The sequence below is a fragment of the Spermophilus citellus genome, assembly GCF_964194105.1.
Source record: "Spermophilus citellus genome assembly, chromosome: 3".
Classification (NCBI taxonomy): domain Eukaryota; kingdom Metazoa; phylum Chordata; class Mammalia; order Rodentia; family Sciuridae; genus Spermophilus; species Spermophilus citellus.
Window position 1 is genome coordinate 175,033,049 of NC_138184.1, and position 22,111 is coordinate 175,055,159.

Here is a 22,111-nt window from a genome sequence, read left to right on the forward strand (position 1 = left end):
GTGTGCACCACTGTGCCTGGCTCAGCTGTATTCTTTATTTTAGTCATTGGATACCTTTTCCGTCAGAACACAAACTCCCAAATGGATCCTCTGAATGAATAGCTCTTTGCCTTGACAGTCCAAGTCTTCTCACGGCTGCAGAAATCAAACATTAACAGGTGCAGAGCCAATACAGCTTCTGAACAAGCAATATGCTCTGAGAGCATCTTTTCCTGAGAAGTGAGAGGTGAGGGTTTGAGATAGCTACAGGTTTAAGGTGTGAAAGGGAAAGTTTGGGGCGTGGAATGGGAATGTTCTACATGCACTCCCTATCCGTTGTTCAACGAAAACAGTCTTATCTTGGTTATGAGTGCACATGTACCTTCCAGGCCAAGATCTGGATTACTCAAAAATAACCTCTTCCTTAAGACCCAAGAGGCTGCAGTTACTCATACTGGCCAGCAGGGGCACTGCCATTTAACTCCAGTGAATGGTCCAGGTAGGTCCCTGGGAAAAGACGGGCTCTTCTTTCCACTTCTGCCCAAGCTTTCCAGGGTCTGTGGCTTCAATGCCTCAGTGCACAGAGCAGCTGCAGGGCACCCAGGGTCAGGATTCTGGCTGGTGGCCATCCCCTCAAAACCACAGCCGCAATGTGGTAGCTGGAAACCAGGGAGGGCCACAACAAACCTTCTGGAGGAAGGAGTATGAGGCCAGCTCCACCCACAAGTGGCCTTTACCCAGAAGGCCCTAGGACAGCTGCCATGGCATTTGGCTAAGCGAACTACAGCCTATTGACCGAGACAGCTCCCAGCTGGGCTCTGAAAGAGTTTATCACTACTGACATAAGCAGAGAGGGTTAGAATAAGCAATGGTGCTTGGCAGCTCTGAAGAGATCCCCTGAACTTTGTTTCCTTTCCACACCATCTTGCTACAGGTTCAGGAGAATGAAGGTCCCAAATTTTGGGTCCTTTTTTGGTTGTTTGTGAGTGTGTGTGTGTGTCAGTGTGTCTATGTCAGGAACCTGTAGTAATAATATCATTTTGCATTTATAGAATGCCTGATATGTGCTGGAGCACCTGGGGATCCTTAACGTTTGTATTTGCATTTGATGCATATCTCTGTAAGTGCTATTTAATTTACATATAGAGCACTGAGTCTTATAAAGAAGTGACCTGACAAAGGTCTCACAACTATAGTAAGTGGCAGGTCTGACTTTGAAGCCACTTTGTGCCAGGCTGGTGTGAGTGCCTGGAAATCCTATAGGCTGAAAAAGGCATTCAGGATGGGGACTGTGCCACTGAATAGCTCATTGGTGTCACTGGGCACCAGGAGAGGGAGATAAAAGAGAATGAAGAGGAAGAAAGGGAGGAGGAGGGGGAAGCAGGGGCAGAGGAGGGCTTGGTGGCCTGAAGCCTCTTACTGGGGAGCCCCCTACCTGGGGGACTGGCAGGAGCAAGCACAGCCTTCATTCTCTCGAGCAGGGCCAACAAAGGGCAGCTGAATCACAGGATTTCTCAAGAAATAAAAATTCCTAGCACACTCCTGGGGCCTCAGGGAGAAAAACTGACAAGTGTTGATTGAAAACAGACTGAGCTGTTGCGCCGCTCACAGCAGAAGGCCTCGCTCTCACAGGTTCACAGCGACACCTAGTGGTCTCTTGGGGCACCTGCTACTTCATGGAAATTGTGAAGACTGTAGGCCACAAGGCCATCTTGGTCCTTCAAAAGGTTTAGGGTCTAGAGCAGACATTTTCTTCTTTCTGTGATGTCCAAGCCCATATTCTTCACAGGTGTCCACCCTCCTGCTTTGTGGACTACGTCAGTATTATAAGGGAAGCACCACCCACCTCTGTGATAGGGGTGGGGCACCCTGGTCAAAGATTGGACTTCCCAAAATTTATCCCCAGGTAGCCAATTGTGTATATCCAACTGACTGCCCCATCCAGATGTTCTGAATTGGTCATCATTTCCTTTGACCTTGTTCTTACGAAATGTAACTAATGTATTTAAGGGCCATACCTTTGCCTGACTTTTACACAAATGAATTCTTTGGTAAGAGATATTTCTTTGTTGGACTACGTGTTCAGAAAATATAATGACTCTACTTCTATATTAGGTCAGAGACCTAAGCTTCTGTAGTGACCCTGGCCAGTAAGTCTGCTTAAAAAATGAAAACCACATCTCTTTCAGGGGTAATGGTACATTAACATTTCTATTCCCTTCCTTACCTCCCCTCACTCCATTTAAGCTCGGGCTAATTTACTTATCTGAAGGCTCTCTGGGGCAGAGTGTGTTCAGTATTAGCACTATGCTTGGGACATAGTAGGTCAAAAAACTATCCTTTCGCTGAATGACTTCAGCTCCTGATTGAGCAGCAGACAGCCACAGGAGGAGAATCAGATAACTCAACCCCCTGGGAATAGCTGCTAAAGGATTATAGACTTTGAAGGGCGACATATCAGACCAGGGAGATGCTTTCCGGAGGTCCTCACCCCACACCTAACTTCTTATTAATGGCAGGGGTGGTGGGTGGTGATTTGTGGTTAAACAGTAGCCAGTGTGGCATTCACAGAGTTATGTCATAAACTGGCATTCCTGGGAGGGCTCCCATGGTCATGCTTTGCAGACCCCCTCAGGAGCCCCCTGGGATTTTTCATTTGAAGAACCCACAAACTTCTGTGAGTTCATTTTTCTGGGAAGGAAACTACTACCCCTAAGCTAAATTTTATCTAAATTATGATGGTCAAATGGCCTTGTGTTAACTGGGTTCCATTCATTGTAAAGAGCAGAGATCTACTGCTTTGTTAGGAGGCCATATGCAGAAATAAAGAGGCTGGGCTCTATTGCTTGGTCCCTTCAGAACCCAGAAGAGGAATAACACCTGTTTGAGGCATAGTATAGTGGATGCAGATCTTATGGGAGTCATCCCAGTATCATCTGAATAGCCTTCCTAAATTTGAGAAACATGCCATTGGAATGGTTTGGATAAGGGTCACCCAAAGGTCCATGTATTAAAGTCTTGGCCCTCAGGGTGGGGCTATTTGGAGGTGTTGATCTAGTGGGAAATCTTTAGGTTATTGGGGGTGTACCTTTGAAAGGCATGTGGGACCCCAGCCTCATCATCTTTTTTTTTTTTTTTTTAACTTTCTGTCTGTGAGGTGAGCAGTTTGCTGTCATGTGCTCTTTGCCACTATCCTCTGGCAGAGGCTTGCAGTAAATGGGTCTACCTGATGTCGAACTGGACCCTCCAGAACTGTCAACCAAAATAAGCCTTTTATCTGTATAAGTTATGTATCTCAGGTATTTCATTATAGTAACAGAAAGCTGATAAATGCAGCCATGTTAAGGGGACCACCTCACCAGGGTGGAGATCAGAACTCAGCAACGATATAGGCATATGACCCAGATTCTGCTACATGATACGGCATCTTGAGACTTCAGCCTAGAAGATTGAAAAGTGAAGGACAGCTGTGACATGAGATTGCATCTTGGTGATGAGAGGTGGTGCAGGGTGGAGGGACAAAGAAACCTGGATGCAACTGAGATGCACACAGTAGTACGCATCAAAGACAGTGGGATCAAGCCTGTGACCAGGCAGGTGGAAAGTTAGATATTGTTCATAGCTATAGAGCCCCAATTTTTCTTTTGCTCTGGTCCGAATGGAGAGTCTGTGAGCCACTAATATGCTTTAATAAATTCTTTTTGTATTTAAACAAACCAGGGTGCATCATGAAAGTGTTCATTGCAAAAGCCATTCAGAGTTTGAGGCTGTAGCTCAGCGATGAGCTCTTGCCTAGCGAGTGCAAGTCCCTGGGTTTGAACCCAGTACTGCCAAAGTGGGGGGAAAAAAGTTCTTTTTTTAAAGGTCATTTGGCATTCAAGTAAACTATAAGAAGTTAAAGTCAGTTTCAGGGTCTTTGCTTCAGAGAGGTTGTACTCAACTATTTGGGGCTTTGGCTATTGTTGCTATCTGTTTAATATCCCTCCAGCAACAACCAATTTCTACAGTATTCTCCTGGGGTTGATATAAAGCCCTGGATCCAGAACTAGGTATGTGACCTGAGCCAGGCCAATCAGATTGCTGCTTCTCCCTGGCTCTGGTGATTGGCTGTGGACCAATCAAGAGCTATTCCAGTGCGGACCATCAAGAGCTATTCCTGGGACTTGTGCTGTAAGCCAGGGAATGACCCTTTTTCTACTGAGGCTGCTGTGCTGGAGGGAGGTAAGCATGAAAACTGAAGCCAACATTGGCCACCTTGTTATGTGTGGGAAGAACCTGCCAATGAAAGAAAACACCAACTGGAAGAGAGCAGAATAAGAGAAAAATACTAATTCCTGATGATATTCAGCATTTGTATCCAGCCACAATTAAAGTCGGTTCTATCCTTAAATTTTTCTATTATGTGAATCATCAGATTCCTTTGTAAGTTCATTTGAGTTGGATTTCTGTTACTTGAAACCAGAAGGGTCCTGACTAATACGTTGGCATACCTTCAAATACTAGAATTTTTGGCAAGCCTTTTAAGGGATTAGATCACAGCCCTACTTATCATAGCATCTGCTTGGCTACTCTTTGAGCCCATGTCTTTATTTATGGCTTCAATATGGTTTGTCCCCTCTGAAATTCACATTGAAATTTGATCGCCTTTGTGGCGGTGCTGGGAGGTGGGACTTCCTGGGGGGTGTTTGGGTCACAGAGGCCCAGAGACCTCGTGAATGGATGAATGCTTTTCTTATAGGAATGAGTTAACTATCAAGGGAATTTGGCCCTGACTTCTCCTGTCTTCTGCATGCACCCACATGCCCATCTGCTTTCTGCCATAAGTTGAAGCAGCATGAGGCCTTCACCAGATGCCAAGCAGATGCTGGTGCCCTGTCTTAAACTTTCCAGCCTCTAGAATGTAAGCTCAATGAGCCTCTTTCCTTTGTAAATTTTCCAGTCTGAATATTCTGTTACAGCAACAGAAAACAGACTAAGACAGGCCCCAACTGCGTTCTCTTCTGTACCGAGACAGTTTCCACATAACCTGGGAGACATGTGGTCGTGTTGGCACACACGTGTCCTTGTGCTCGCCTCTTCCCTCCAGTGTGCATGCTTGTGATCCTCCCACTCTACCTGAAGCCTTCCTCTCAACATTCTGTCTGACACACACACTGTTGTACAATATATATCCTCAGTGGCAACAAAAGGTACATTTTCCACCTCGAGCACAATGTGGTGCCCACCTGTGAAGGCAATGCTGCCAGCCAGCGTGCAGAGGCATCTGGGCTCACAACCACTGGGCCTGGAGCTCCGGCATCAATATGCTCGGTATCTGCAGTCTTCCCTTAACCCCGTCTGAGTGTATCTTTATGATTCTTATCTGCTATCAGTTGGCTTATTTTCTCTTTATTTCTCAAATCAGTTTCCCGAGCAGGGAGATACTCTGATCTAATTGCTAACTCTAATTCTCCTTTGGGAAGAATTGGTTGAGCTGGACCGAATCAGACCATACCGGCTAGTCTCTGGACAGGAGGTCCTGGGTGAGAGGTCCACTTCTATCCATCCACACATGGCCAAGACGGGATGTGGGTCATATGTTGAAAACACAGCAAATGCTGGATAAGGAAAAGCTTGGGGACACCTCTGTCATTGGGAGCTATCACTAGGGCAGTTTTTCTTCGCCAGGAATGACGAGTCTGTTAGCTCCCATGATTGATGCATCTGGTACATTCCCCTGACTCACAAATAATAGGATAAAATCATGAAGATGATGGGGTGGGGAAGATGATAAATGTCAAGCCTGGCTTCACCTTCAACACTGTCTTCTTCCTGAATCATTGGCTGTCTCTGGGAATGTTATCGATTTTTATCTTCCAGAAGCCAAAGGGCTGACTTGGTTTAGGGTTTCTGAGGGACTGGGAGGGAAGAGGAACTTCTAAGCACTGAAAACTCTTTTCCCTGACTCGGAGCACACATCTGCCATGAGATAAGTGGTCTTTAGACAGATTGAGCATTGGGCATAGAGTTGAGAGTTGAGCATTCTCACCTCCTTTCTCCAAGCTGGACAAGGGCATGTGTGCCCTGTAACTTTCCCTGGTAACTGGGAGCATGGCTATGGCTATGGGTGTGCAGCCCTCTAGACTGTTTCTCCTTTACCCCTTAGTGTTGGGTCAGCCCTCCAAGCTGACTCCAGGATGTCTAGCTTCAAATCAAAGTACTTTCAAAACAACCAGGAGACTCCCCAGGAGGCCTTCTCCACACAAGCGCCTGTGGAAGTGTGGAAGCTCTGCCGTTAGCTAACTGTGTGTGATCTAGTGAAGGGAAAGACACCAGGACACCTCCTTTCTTAATCAAATAAAATCACTAACCACCAGAGGGAGGAAATCTGTTGAGGATGGTGGGATGTACCAAAAGCCCCCTTAGAATGTTCTTAGTTGGGTCAGGATAACTGAGGCAGCCACATCTTCCCTGGGTCATCTTCTGCCAAGGTCAAGAGTGCTGTCCTAAAGTTTAATCCTTTTTTGTATGGACAGGCTCCTAGAATCTTAGAATTATAATTTCCAAAAGCTTGATATTTCATTTCTCCAAATTGTTGGACTTTTTCTATTAAAGGGGTGTCTCAAACAAACAAAAAAGGTATCTAGGGCTGGGGATGTGGCTCAAGCGGTAGCGCGCTCGCCTGGCATGCGTGCGGCCCGGGTTCGATCCTCAGCACCACATACCACAAAGATGTTGTGTCCGCCGAGAACTAAAAAATAAATATTAAAAATTCTCCCTGTTTCTCTCTCACCTCTCTCTTTAAAAAAAAAAAAAAAAGGTATCTAATCTAACTAACATAAAAATAACACCAAAGTGACTTGGTCTGACTCTGGAGAAGACGTGGCTTAGTGGTTAAGGGTGTGGACTTTACTATTCCATAATGTACTTGGGTTCAAATATTGACTCCTTCATTATTAACTTTTTGACCTTGTGTAAGTTATTTGAGCTTCTGTTTCCTCCCATGTGAAACGGGGACGATGCTGATGACAATAACTCTGCATTGTGTGTCTATTAAATGAGATTGTGAGCATGGTAAACACTTAGGTGCCAGCTGCTGAGTCTTCTCTGGCTAGGTGGGATTTCCCAGGACGTCCATTAGACCTTTTTCCAGAGACCTCATGGAGTTGTCTGCGCTTTGGAGCCCTTCCAGGGGAGGATGACAAACATCTCAGCTGTGAATCTCCTCCAGCTCTCTTCCTCCTGCCTCTAGGTACCTCCAGCCAAACATCACTGGTTCCAGAAAAGAGAGCCAAGGCAACAGCCGGCTTGGAATGTGCAAGCCTGGACCTGGGCCATTCACCAAGTGGGAATGTGCTGAGCACTGACGGGCAGAAATGACCAGTTTGGAGTTTTCTTTTAGTGGGTGTTGCGGCTTGACGTCCCTGGGCACTGGACTTTCAGTATAGGGATTGGGCATGGTGGAGAAGCCTCACCTCGGCCCATTTATCTTGATCTATAAATGTTAACTGGCTCAACAGGACAGGTCTTCAAGTCCAGGCTCTGGGACAGCTAATCTAAACTCAGCCAGGCTTTTATTGAATCTGTGATCTAAGGAGCTGGCAAATCCCTTAAGAACAGTGTCTGGGAGGTGACAGCCCAGGCAGATCCAGGGCTTTCAGTCTCCCTGTCATTGTGAGAGCTGATGTGCATGTACTTTTCAGTTTGCGAGGGGTTCACAGACCACGTCTAATTTAATCCTTGAAATAATCCTGTAGGTTGGGCAGAGTTTAGAGACAGAAAACTCCCTGTGGAGTTTAAACTCTGTGAAGAAAGTTGAGGTCAATTACTTCACCCCCTTGTTCTGCAGACAAGGAAAGCAAAGCCAGAGAAACCCAGGTCACCTCACTAATGAAGAGCGGCACCAGAGCCAGGACCTGGGAACTTTGTTCTTCTGCCTCACACAGTATGTCTAAGCAGGGGAACTTGAGCTGGCTTGGGAGGCCTGACATGCCGATTTAGGCTAGTGTGGGTCTTAGCCCACGTTCGCATTGCTTCTGGATCAGTCCTGGAGTGAGGAGAGGGAATAAAGCCAGCCTGGGTGGCTGTTCCAGCTTTCAGCTGCCCCAAGGAGCCAGTCTGAGCCTTTTGCAAGTCCCAGTTGGGAATCTCAGATCTCTGATGGGAATTCTGCAACCCTGGGGATGAGTCACCAAGGGATCAGCTGAGCATTCCCTGGCTTGCCTGTTTTCTTCAGAATCTGCCAAAGTGCTGGAACGTGGCTCGGGTGGAACGTGAAGTCCCTCTCTCTGGTCTTAATTCATTAGAATGATGGTGCACAGACTGTGTTCCCAGCATTGGATTTGCAGGTGTGCCTCCAGGTCAGAGGCTGTCCTTAGCCCAACGTCTGGTGGTGCTCCATCAGGAAGGGAGAGGGACATGTCATGAAGAGTGGGGTCCTGAGGGGATCCTGGGTGGCATTATGTGTGAAATCCCCTGAAAGAGCTGCTGCCTTGGGCTCTCCTCTGGGCATGGTGCCAGGCTGGCTGTCCTGAGGTTACTCTTGGGGTTCCTCAAGGTGGGAGGGCACTTCTGGAGGTGCCTCTTAGGGGACATTGGCCACGCATGCACATTTCCTCAGAAACACATCTGCTCAGCCCCACTACAAACAGCATCTTTGCTGAGTTATTTAGCGTCCATTAAGTTCATATTCAAATTAACATGCAGGAGGAGAAAGAGGAGGGGTTACAATCCCCAAAAGGGGTTAGAGAGGCATTTAAAATGTATGAAGATCTGTGTACCAGATGTTTGTGTCACTAAAATAAAATAATAAAACAATACAGAACAAAACATGGCACCAAAAACTCTGTCTCTGAGAGCAAGGAGAAAGCTCAGTGTCTCTCATCCCTTTCTTTTTCAGGCTTTACCCCAAGGTCACAATTGGAGATCACCAACAGTCTTGTGGTGGGTGCTAGACAGCCGTGGAGGCCCAGTGCGTTGGAGTTAGACAGTAGTGTTGGAAGCAATTAGCACCCACACAACAGACCCTTCAAAATCTTAAGCAACTTTGGGACATTGCACAAGGAGGGTTTCAGAGGATGAGCTCACTGTTCTGAGAGCTGTGTCAGAGGCAGGCCTCAGTGCTGAGGGGTGTGTAGTCCTCCTGGGTCAGCAGGGCAAAGGTCAGGAGGTCCTGAGTGAGACACTTGGAGCTCTCTGCATTGCCTAGACAATGAGCCAGTGGGCTCAGGCCACTCCCAGCAGAAGGGGCTGCTCTGAGGCTTCTTTGGTGGGAATGGAGATTCCCACCAAATCCCCTGTGCATGTCCAGGGAGCATCAAAGTACCCCAAAGCCTGAATATCTCCTCAGCCTGCAGTGGCTAGCCTGCGTGTCCCTCCTAGACTGGGAAAATGTTCTGCCATTGGAAACCAGACCCTCACTGTAAGCTCAGCTCTCCCTGACCCTGGGAATGAAGATGAAATGAGAGACAAAGGGCTGTTTTATTTGCTGTTCTCCTTAGGTCTTGTGAACCTCCCTACCAAAGTCTACTCCTTAACCCATGTCAAGTAATAGTATGAAATTGTCTCAATTGTAGTTTGTGAATGGAAGAAACCCAACATGGACCCCGCTGAGGAACACCTGAGTCAGAGCATTTCTGAAACCATGGCCTCTGGGACAGTGAACTGCTAGTAACTGTGAGTAGCACTTTTTATGCCACCATAAAACCCAAAGGCACTTGGCCAAGGAGAAGGCAGGGATCTTGAAAGAGCTGTGGAGCCAGGGAAGCACATTCCATGAAAGAGGATTTCTGCAAGGAAAGCGGCCAGATCTGCTTTGTCAGTGCCCTGGAAGAATCCTTCTCATTTCCTGGTCCTGTTCCACGAGCCACCTACCAGCCCAGGCCCAACCCATTGTGAGATTTCAGTTTTCAGTCCACCGCTGCCTGCTTTATTTCTTAAAAATGGGTAATTCTGCTGCCTTGCTGGAATGCAGTTACATATCTTACTGAAGCCAGCAGCCCTGCAGAATAACTGGTATTTTCCTGTCTATTTAATAGAGATGTCCTTTCCTCTATGCCAAGTGAGCTCTTCCAAACATTTGCATTAGCTCATATACCTGGGAAAATAAGCTTCTTTGCTACCTAATAAAGGGGAGGAGAATGCTTTTCCTAAAAACTGGACTGAACCCTTAATGAACGTTCTGTGTAAGCTTAGGCCCGGTTGTATAGTTGGGGAATGAACATTAAGCTCTGCTTCCTCCTATCTCAGGGCCTTTTATCCTGCAATTCCTCTTTCTGGAACTTGGTCTTTCATTCATTTAGCACATATTGGCGGATCATCTGTTACACACCAGGACCCTGGCACCTACAGGTGCTGGGTGAACAAGCCAGGGGTATGGAGTATAGCAATTAAAGGTAAGGTGTGGTTGGACCCGTATTTATTTCTCACTGGTACCCCATCTGCCAGAGAACATCACTATGAGGACATCTGACCCATGGTTCTCCAAGGTGAACAGCGAAGAAACCTATGGGGAACAGGGGTGAAGAGAGAAATGTGACACTGGGGACAATATAGGAGCACAAGAAAAGCCACCCCTCCTTTCCCAAAATTCATCAGAGCAGTGCCTCTCGAATTTTTTGACTAAAATCCACTATAACAAACAGGTTTCACATTATAATCCAGCATATACACAGATACATGTGTATCCACACAAAAATACACACATCTAGAAAAATTTTGAGACATCGCCAACCTTTACTATGTATGATGACTCTGAAATCCTATTCTCTTCTATTTGATTCTGTTCTGTTCTGATCTATCCAAAATGATGTTCATGAATTTTCCAGTCTAATAATAAGGTGCAAATGTCACTTTGAAATACAATAAAGGCAAAAATATGTAGAAAAGAAGAAAAGAAAACTGTGGGAAGAAGTAACCATTACATCTCTCTTTAACTGCATTCATTGAACCCTTTGTTTAGACCACCAAGGAAAATTCTCCTATAAAGCAAATTCTTCTGTTCTTATTTGCATTTAAGAAGACCCAACCTTCTGCTTTGGGGTTTGCTTAAAGCCAAGCCCAGCCTGATGCCTGTTTTTCGCAGCCTGTGAACTAAGAATGGTTCTAAATGAAAAAAAAAAAAAAAAATCAAAGAAGAATAATTTCACAACACATGAAAATCATATGAAATTCAAATTTCTGTGTCTATACATATTGGATCACAGCCATGCTCGTTCGTTTGCATATTATCTGTGGCTGCCTTTGAGCTACCAGGGCCCAGTTGAGTTGCTGCATTTGAGACCATATGGTCCTCCAAGCCTAAAATATTTACTGTCTGGCCCCAGACAGAAAGAGTTTGCTGACCCCTGGCTTAAAGTGTGATATTTTTAATGCTGGGATGGAGTGACCCTAAAATAAATGATTGCTGGTAGGAGGCCTTTAAAGAGCTGGCTAAAGGAGAATGGCTGGCTTTCCTTGTCTTCCCTCTGGTCCGCAGGACAATCTGTGCTGTACTGCTATTTGGTGAACTCACCTAAACACAGGAACTGGCAAGCAGCCGGCCAAGCACCATCCAGAGACCTCTGCCTGGCTGTCAGGCTCTTTTGTGGCCTGGCCTCTGTGGAGTAGTAGGGGGGCTGGGGCTCAGATAGTGTGGCCCTTGAATAATTCCCCAGTATTGGGCTCTGACTTCTCCATTTGATCTTCTCTCCCCTCTTAGATTTGCTAGTAACACCTTCTCTCTTCTTTTTTTCTCTTTTTCTGTATCTTACATGAATTCTAGGTCAGTGTTTTCCAGCAAAGTAAGTGACAAAGTAAGATTTTGAAATATTAATGAACAGCTTTTTTCATTTGAGGGTCTTTTTTATCTTTACCCTTCCTCCTCTCAGATTCCCTCCTGTCCTAGTGAAGCAGTCGGTTGTCTTGGACTCTTGTTCCAAGGGAAGATGGGGGTGGGTGAGGGTGTCCCTATAGCTCTGACTGTAGGGACAAGAGGCCTTGAGGACTCTCAGCAGAAACCGCTCCAGGAAAACATTAAAGGAGAGATCAAGACTTCCCCCACCTGGCTGTCTGGGCTGAAGTGGGTGGGAAACTGAGAGGGATGCTAACTGAAGAGGAATCAGTAGATAAATGAGGAGATGCAGACCCTGGAGACAGGGAGGCCAGCACTCAGGAGGACATCTCGGCAGAGGAGCCAGGAGGAACAGGCTCGAGCCACCTGGATGGGTCAACCTGCACTGAAGGAAGCTCACCCAGGGGTACAGGCTGGCAGCAGCAGCACTTCCTTGGGTGACTCCACTCTGGCACCATACCATTCCAGCGTTGGCTCTGTCCTCATCTGATGTGGCTAGGAATCACTGCCCTTGCAGTGTTGTCCCCAGATCCGGAATCAGTCCAAGAAACAGAGAAAGGAGCTGGACATCATGAGCATGATGACTGACCTATCCTCGATTTCCATGCTTCCTGAACATCACTAGATGGGAACTAGACGGCCAGGCTGGTGGTGACCCCCAGGATGTGGTGTTTGAGACTGTGTAATGGGATTTGTGTAATTGGATAAGAATGAAAGGAAGGAGCACTAAGTAGCCAGGCAGATATCCACCACACCACACAAGTGTGTGTCCCCATGTCCCATGACTTGATCATGTGATCCCCTTTGTCCTCACGATTGCCTTCCACACAAGTGCCCAGTCTACTATGCCTGGAGGAGGCTGCACTGGGTGCCCAGCCTTCCTCCTGGTCCCTTTGTGATGTGTCAATCATCTCCCTCTGACTCTGGGAGATGGTCCCTGCCTTTTCTGCTCCATTCCTAGGCTAGCTTTGGTTCTTCCTAAGGGGGCCCCACAAGGGAAGGAGGAGGGAGTTGGAGGTGAGGTGAATTCCCTCATCTCTCCACTTGGGCCCAGGACCCTCAGGAGATTCTTCTGACTTGAGAGGTGGAGAGAAGTTTTCTGCAGTCTCCCTGGTGCTAAGGGACATTGGGTCCACTTCCTTCACCTGGTGCCAGAGCTTCGAAGCCTGACCTGCACATCACAGAAGTCAGCACCACCAGTTTCAGCTCAATTACAGCTTGATCTCATTTATTTTCTCCCGTATACTTGAAGTTAGGACAGCTTTAATTTGAAATGGAAATTTATGCAAATACTATGTAAATTAGGTCATTCCCAGATTAACTGGGGGAAAAAAATCTGGTCTCCTTAGCAGGCACCATCTGTTCCCTCCTCATTCTTTCCATATCTGAACCCCATCCTCCCCTTTCCCAATCAACTTGGAAACTTGTTTTCCTGGGGCTGAGAAAAGAGATCTTTGAAGAGAAAGAAACAAATCACCCATCAATTTCCCAGGTAGGTGTTCAGCTGTGTGTTCTGCTGTGGAAGGGGCTGAGGGAGAAGCTGTGGAAGAGGTTTAGGGTTAGCTCTGGGTCAGTGGTTTGGAGGGAGCTCCACATCCTACATGTGTGCCAGTGAGCATCTGACCTCTCTTTCCTGCTGGTCTCTGCAGCCCAGATTCTTTCCCTCCTCCCCTTTGCCTTTGTCTTTGTCAAGGCTTCAAATGGCACCCAGAGACCCTCCTACTCCTTATAGCATTTGGAGTAGGAAGGCTTTGGGGTAGTGCAGTCCTCCAGAGTTGTGGGGGACTTGGTATGTGTGTGTGTGCAGGGGATGGGTGTGGTGGTTGGTTGGCTCAGTGCCCAGGGGAGAGCCTCCGATTCCTCCCCAATGGCTATACTCCACTCCTGCTCCAGAGCAGTGACAGCTTCAGTCCTGATCTGGGAAGGCCAAAGATCCTATTTCTGTAGCTTCAGAAGGCTTCCATTGGACACCTTTAGCCTTCTTGTCCTCATAAAGGGCCTTAATACTATGGAAGCAGGGGCTCCTGGTTATCTTCCTTTAGTGTCATTTTCTTCTTTAAGGAAAGAAAAGTAAGAAGACTTCCTGGCAATTCATTAGTGCTCTGTTCTGCAGTGAAGCAGAGCCACAGCTGACCAATGGCAATAAGTAACTGGAGTGACAAATACTTTTATTGCTGTGTGCCGCTGAGATTCTGAGACTATCTTTTATTGCAGCAAAACTTAATGAGAACTGACTAATTTACTCTTTATAATCTTCATCAAGATGTCCCAAAAGCTGCCTAAAAACTTAAAAAAAATATATTTAATGTATTCCTGTGATATTTTCTCAGTGTTTAGTCCAAATGAAAATAAAAGCATCTTCATAAACCTTTGTTTTTTTCTTGACTCATAATATGACTGTACAAACTGCCCTTGTGTACATGGCTTCAAAACTGACTTCCAGGCAGAGGGAACAGACAGTGTAGGAATATAAGGAGCCTGGAGTCGCTGGATCAGAGTAAGCAAGTGGTACAGGCATAGGAAGGGAGGCCAGAGTGCAGTGTGGGCAGTGGGCCACCCCAGTGTGGGCTCCAAAGGAGGTGCAATTTCAGGAGGGAAGCACAAGGTGGCGCCATGACACTCTTCACAGTCACTGTTGACCACACTTGGCGCTGGTGGTGGAAAAGCAGTCACATTTTCTTACCCTCCAAAATGCCTCTCCCAGGGGATCAAAGTCTGCCAAGTTTGGATGAAGTCATAAACGATGGGCTCTTAGAGGAAGAACTTTGGAGATCTCTTTCTTCAAGAATGACAACATGGGGGCATTTTTCTCTATGTACCAACTCCAGGACTACAGAATCCCCTGAATTCTGAATTACAAAATGAACTTTTGAGGGGAAACTGCCGAAGTTTTTATTTCACTCCAAGGGATCGGTCTATGACTCAAAAGGGGTAAAGAACTTCTGACTTTAACCAGTCATCCCATTAAGGCCACATTTGACAAGAACTTCCTTACCAGCCAATAGCCTGGGCCATATCCACATTATTACCAGATGCCCTGGAGAACTAGATCTGGGAACCTGTGTCCTCTCAGTGGAGGAACCCAGAGAATGCCCTGAACCACTGGGCCCAAGCACTGACGCTGGGGCCCCCCTTTAAGAAACGAGAACTATAGCCCGGCCTGGCAGCACACGCCTGTAATCCCAGCAGCATGTGAGACTGAGGCAGGAGGATTGCAAGTTCAAAGCCAGCCTCAGCAAAAGCAAGGCACTAAGCAACTCAGTGAGACCCTGTCTCTAGATAAAATCCAAAATAGGGCTGGGGATGTGGCTCAGTGGTTCAGTGCCCGTGAGTTCAATCCCTGGTCACTGCCTGCCCCATCCACCAAATAAGAGAACTTTATTGAGGAGCCTGCAAACTCACACACACACACTCTCCGCTGTCTTCACACTGAGCAACTAACATACTGTGCACATGAATGGCCTGTTAGTTTTCAAAGATACCTAAATGGGCCGATGTAAAAATAGTCACAATTAGTGAGGTTACTAAATTCACATTCACTTTGATCATTAGTTTCTCACCCACAGGATGTTCTATGTAAATCTAATATATAATTAGTCTACTATCAATCTAATATATATTAGACTCTAAGTAAGTAATGGAGAGTTGGTCAAATATTTTGAGTTAAACAGAAAACTTTACACTCAAAAAATGGCTGGAACCACTGTCATGGTGAAGGGAATGGAAGAGCCTGGTGTGGAGAAGTTTGATTACCTACAGGTGAACAGGCTGGGCAGGAAGCTAAGTTGGGCAGCCGGTGGAGCATAAAGACAGAAGTGAGAGCCTGTGGGACTGCTCAAGGGGAACCACAGCAGACCAAGGATAGCTCCTCTGATGAGCAAAGATGCAAATTTATAATTCAGTGTCTTCTAAAAGAAAAAAGAAAGCCCCTGCAACAAAACTACTTGCTATTGGTGTTTTAAAATACCCATGAAATCCCACATTTGCCACTGTCTCTTCTCTCCTTCAAGCTGCTGAAGAAGCTTGGCTTCCCCCTCCTTCCCTGAGAACTGGGCTTGAGAACCCAAGCATCCGCCTCCGATATTTAGACCTGCAGGTGGGTGGTTTCCCAGAGACCCCTTAAAAGCAATCCACCAGCAGAAAGCAGAGACTGAGGTTTGGGATTCCTTTGTAGGTATCCTCCCAGCTTTTCTTCAGCTCACTGCTTAAGAATGTCCTTCGGGCTCAGAGGCCAGAGCTCTTGAATATTTATCGAGTGCCTCCTGACACACGTGGGAGACTGAGAACAGGAAAATCAGGCCCAGGCGGGTGTCTGAGGAGCCTGCCTGGGAACTGGCCAGACTTTGCAAGCTTCAAGCTGCCTAGTTTATTCTGCAGAATCCTGCCCTACCCTGCCCTTTTCCCTTGAGATGTGGGTGTGGAGCCGGTGGCTGCCAGGGAGTTGGCTTCTTGTTGCTATTCTCCATGCTGACTTCCATGGCTCCTTTGTAAACAATGGCCTGGGCTCACCATCTCGGCCTAGAGCCCTACCCTGGCAGGATGCAGACTAACGCCGTGTCACAAAGCCTTGCTTTGTGGCCCTGACTGGAAGAGTTGTCACTAGCTAGGAGATGGTCCCTGGCAGATCCTGGCATGTGGTGAGCAGACAGCTCTGTGCTGGTCACAGTATTCAAAGTACTTCCCATTGGATGTCGCATCCTGGGTCCTGAAGTCTCTGCAGGATGTGCTGCCTCTGTCTTCTTGTGGAGCTTGCTGGCCTCAAGTTCATGGGCACTTTGATCACTGACCCTGAACCAGGTACCAGGGAGATTAGGAGCAATAATTTTGGGCCTGGTGATTGTCGCCTGGAGCCTGAGGCCAGCATCCAGGCTGTAGCATATGGCTGTGTCTGTTTCCAGGAATGGCAGCCCTCAGGTTGTGCAGAGCCTTTACACAGTGATCTTCCTCACACCAGGGGGATGTATGGAACCTGCCTACTCCTGCCTCAGAGCACGGGTCCCTAAACAGCACCCTTGAGGGTGGGAGACACAGTCAGAAAGAAATAACATAAGAAGTAAATATCCAGTCAGAAATAAAATAATAAAATCAAAGTAAATATCTCTTTTATCTTGGGATAGGGAATTTCTTAAATAAAATACAGACAAAAACCCGTCAACTCATAAAAGATTAATAATTTCAGCTAATTAAATTTAAGAACCTTGATTCATTGCAAATACTTTCAAGAAACATCAAAGAGAAGACAGAAGCTGGGAAAAAAATATATGTGTTACATACAAAATGACAAAGGGTTAGAATTAAGGACATTGGAGTCCTGCTTTCTTGATGGGGTGGAGGGAGTGGGAAATACAGTTAAGTATGAAAATGGACAAAAATTATGAACAGGTATTTACAGATGGGAAAACACATAGGATCAGTCAACATAAGAAGATGCTAACCCTGTCAGTATCCTGTAAAATGTAAGGCAGAGCCCCAGAGAGACACGTTTCCTGAGTCCAGTCAACCTGCTTCTATCTCCCTGGGCCTGAAGAGCCCTTCTCAGGCTTCTGTCTGGGATGCCTGGCCTGCTGGGCTCCGCAGAGCCCTCTGCCCTTCCTTCCCCCAGCTCTCTTCCCAGCCAGGCCTGAGTCTGACCCTGATTCTTCCCTTTCCTGTATCCATCGGTGGACATAGCAGATCCTCCAGGGCCCACACCCATCCTCAGTCTTCCTCCCATGTCTCAGCAGGCCAACTGAGCCCTAGGGCACACATTTTCTTTTCTTTTCTTTTTTCTTTTTTTGAAACTGACAAATGGATATTTTTTATTCTTATAAAATGTATTTTACAATTTCATGAGAAACGAAACAAAGTATCACATTTTCACACAGAAGGGTAGTCCACTTTAGGACTGAATTCCAGGCTGACCTCAGAACAGAGTCATGATAGGATAACATGGCCATCAATTAGCATCTCCTAAATCAAGTTCAAGTATGAAAGGGGCTGTCTTGGCTGACTGCAGAGCCATCCTTTCCCCCGTGGGCAGCTGTGTCTGGCCATTGGTCTGGGAAGGAACCTCATCATAACACAGCACACGTGCAGACGGGAGCCAGCCCCATGGAGACTATGTGCCTGAGCACTGCTAGCACACTCGGGCCTGCTTCTCAGAATCATGCGACACTTTTCCTCTGGAGCTTACCAGTTTCAGAAACCTCTACTGATTATCCTTTAGACACCTGAAAACACAAACTGAAGTGACCCGCGCTTGAAATGACAACTAGAAACCACGGAGCAGATGGTGAACTTCTGCAACATTCTGTGTCCAACAAAGACCAACACTAAACAGTGGGATTTGGGTGTCACTTCTACTCCTACTGCTCTTAGCAACTGGTGAACCCTTTGGTCCAGTGCAGCTGAGGGACACTTCAGTCAAGGTCTAAATCCTTGCTACACTGCTCTCCTAAGTCTGGCTCAGGGCTCCTCTCCTTCCCGGTGTTTGATCCTCTTTGGATTCTAAGCCAGTCCAGGCACAATGATCACCATTTTTCCTCCATGACCTTTATGAAAACAGCAGGCTGGGTAGTTCTCATCAACTTTATATCTAAGGAGATTTCACTTTTTGTTTTCTCTCTCAGTGTCTCACTCTGTTTCCAGTGTTCACTCTGCAAATCAAGCTCTCATTACTGAGATACATCAGTGAACAAAAAAGTCTCAAATCCTTGCCCTCGTGGAGATTGCACTCCAACAGAGGAGAAAGAAAATAAGCAGAATAAAAAGTGAAACCTATGATGTGCAGAGGGTGGTAAGCAATCCCCAAAACAGCTTTTAGATATTTGCATGGCACTACAGCTGTAAAAATAGATAGTTTTACTGACCACTTATTAATAATGAACATGGGTGGAGCAATCTCTTAGGCCAGGCATTGCATTCAGTGACTATTTATTTATTTATTTATTTATTTCTGATGGTGAAGATCAAGCCCAGGATCTTGTGTATGCCAGGCATGCACTCCACCATCGACCTGCACTCCCAACTTCTCAGTGATTCATTTCAATTGTATGATAACCCAGGTGGTAGGTGTTATTCTTTTGGGGGGTGGGTACCGGGGATTGAACTGAGGGGCACTTGACCACTGAGTCACGCCCCCCCAGCCTTATTTTATATTTTATCTAGAGACAGGGTCTCACAGAGTTGCTGAGCCCCTCATTTTTGCTGAGGCTGGCTTTGAATTCATGATCCTCCCGTAATTCTCTGCTGGGATTACAGGCGTACGCCGCCATGCCGGCTGTAGGTGTTATTCTTATCCCCAGCTTACAGAAGATGAAACTGGTGCACAGGGACTTCTCAAGATCAGCTGCTTAAAAACGGAGTCAGATCTATCACTGTGGAACTATGAACTCTTTATTCTTATTCAAGCTGTGCTATAGTTTGAATGTCTCTACCAAAACTCATGTTGAAATTTAATCAGCATTGTGAGAGGGTCCACTCACGCTGGGATAGAGAATGGACACTTAGTTTGACCGTGGGATTTGGAGGCAGGAACTTTGGGAAGTGATAAAGGTTAAGTGAGGCCATAAGCGGGGGCCTTACTCTAGCGAGACCGTGGCTTTATAAGAAGATGAGGAGGAACCCGAGCGAGGATGTTCTGTTCCAACACGTGTGCCCTGCGCCACCCAGGGACTCTGCAAATGATTTTGCAGAAGATCCTTACTAGATGTGGTCCCTTGGACTTCCCTTGACCTTGGACCTCCAAAACCATGTACTAAATTACTTTGATTCTTTATGATTTATGCACTCTATGGTATTCAGTTACAGCATCAGAAAATGGATGAAGATACTGTGCAATACACCTCTCGACTTCTTCCCTGACCCTGGGCTCCTCTGTACTGCAGGCACCACAGTGGGGCAGGAGTGCGTAGCCACAGCACATAAGAGTGATGAGAGGAGTCTTTCAGTGGGTCTGAAGTGACCACTATCCCCCTCCTGTGCAGAAGGCTTTGCCTGCCCTGCACGTCCAGCTGACCCAATCTTGGCAACAATTGCCTGGAAGTGGCCTTTTAGCCCTGTTTTGGCCCCTGCCAGGAGTGTTTTAACAGGGCACAGTGTTACCCTGCTCTGACTCAGACTCTGCGAGATGGATCCGTGAGTCAGAGGGGCCTCCTGTGGCTTCACTGCCTGCCATCTCAACAAAGCAGGCCTAACCCCCCCAGATCTGTTGGGGCAGCCTGAATGCACTTGGCCAGGATTGAAGGTGGTCTCAGAATGCGGAGTCCCCTGTATCCCCTGGATACTGTTCTCCCTAAGCGGGGTCTATAGCGTAGGGAAGGGGCATACTCTCTATGCCCTTTCTCTGCCCACAGTGGCAGGAAGCTGAACCTGGGAGAGAAGCAGAATGAGTGTATGCCTGTGTGCAAAATGCCTTGAAGCTCAATATGTGAGGCCAAATGCTGGTGCTTGCTCCTCCCTGGCTTGTAGTGGCAAGAACACCAAGTCAATACCGGGGGAATGAGTTCCCGGGTTGGGTTTCTAGTCCTAAGCCATGTGACCTGGGCCAGGTTGCCCAACCTCCCTCTCACACTCAATGTCCAGTGCAGCTGCACTGCTCTCCTAAGTCTGGCTCAGGGCTCCCTTCCTGCCTGCCTCTAGGATTTGTGGTGAGGACCACAGGAAATAATGTACCTGAGTGTGCTCTGTAAAATATAAGGTGACCTAGTGTGTTGGGCATGTCCACAATCCTGGTGGTGTCTGAAATTTGGGGTCCTATTAGAAGGAATCACTATGGGGCTTATTTGGATTTAAGACAAGCAGAAGGCAAAATTCCTGCTCATCAGAAAAGGCCACATGTACCAAACCCCTCCTTGTTCCAGAAACATCCTCTAAGGTTAATTTGTTCCATTTGTTTCTGTGGTGACCCTTCCCAACAATCCTCCACTCCCTCCAACAGGTGAGCGGCTGGGGAGCCAGGAGGAGCTGGGTGAGTGAGTGTCAGAGAGAGCAGGTGTCTGAAGGATCTGGGCTGCAGAGCTTGTGCCATGCTGGGTTTAAACAGGGCCCTGCTGCACGTATCACCCCCATCGGTCACGACAACAGCCACACCATAAGGCCTCTCCCCAGGATCAGTGCGGATCCCAGCAGATGTGCCATTCACCCTCCACAGCGACAGATGTGCCCCTAAAACCAACAAGGTCCCTGCCCTGACAGCTCAGCTGGCTTGTCTTCCTCTCTGGAGAGGGAGGGAGCAAGGATTCTGGTTGTTTAGATAAAGGGAGCTCCCGTTTATGGGGCCCCCTCCTGCTTGCCATATGCTACTTCTGTTTAATCCTCCCAACAGCTCAGTGAGGTATTAGCCCTGTTCCCTCTCTAGGGAAGCTGAGCCTTAGAGAGGCCGTGGCATTCATCTCAGCCTCGCAGTCGGCAGGCAGCAGGCTCAAATTGGAACCCAGATTTGTTGTACCCTAAATCATAGGCTCTGACAAGTCTTGTTATTAACCAGGCCATAAATACTTCGTAAGTACCTGTTCTGTCTCTGGAACTGCTGGGGATACGACAGGCACAGGAGGTGAGGTCTGGGGCTCCCAGGATTGGGGCAAACCTGGAGATAAGTGAGCAGGAGACCTGCAGCAGGTGTTCTCCACTCTTCCATCACATCTGAGCCCAGCAGGGAGTCTGGGGGAAAAGCCAGGAGGATTTCGATGGCCTGGCAGCCACTGAGGATGGGAGGGACAGCTGTCAGGGCCAGAGGGAAGTGTGAGTCATCCCAGCCCAAGATGGACTCAGGAGCTCAGGGTGATTCATGCACATATAAAGAAGCCCAAGCAGGACTTGAGCTCCCATCCAGTTCTCTTTGAGCCTTGGAGGGGTGGTTCAGGCCAACTAAGGGCCAGGCCCCCAGGGGGCAGAGCCTGGGCTCCACCTCTCCCTCTGGTGTCTGTGTGGACATGCCTGTGCCAAGCCCACAGGTTCTGTGAGGACCGCCCATGCCAAGCCCTCTGGTCCGCGTGAGCAGCTGTTTCTATTTTCCCTCCAGCCTCCATTCTGGGAACCAGGCCAGCATTCATAGCCTTTGCCTTTCTGTAAAAGAGAAAACTACTCAGGGCTGCCAGACACTAGAAGCTTGCTCAGGGTGCACTGGCCACATTCTGCTGGCCTGGAAGGCACAGCCTCCTGGGGAGCCCCTGTTCCCTGGGCTGGCCACGTTGAGCCTTCCCCTCTCCTGCAGCAGCTGGAATCCACCTTTGGGGGCCCACTCTTTTCATGGGGGTTCCTCCCTGCTCTTTGTTCCTAAAACAGATCAGCTTCCTGTCCGTCCCAATTTCCAGGGGTGGGGGAGGGGAGCCTCCAATATGTTGT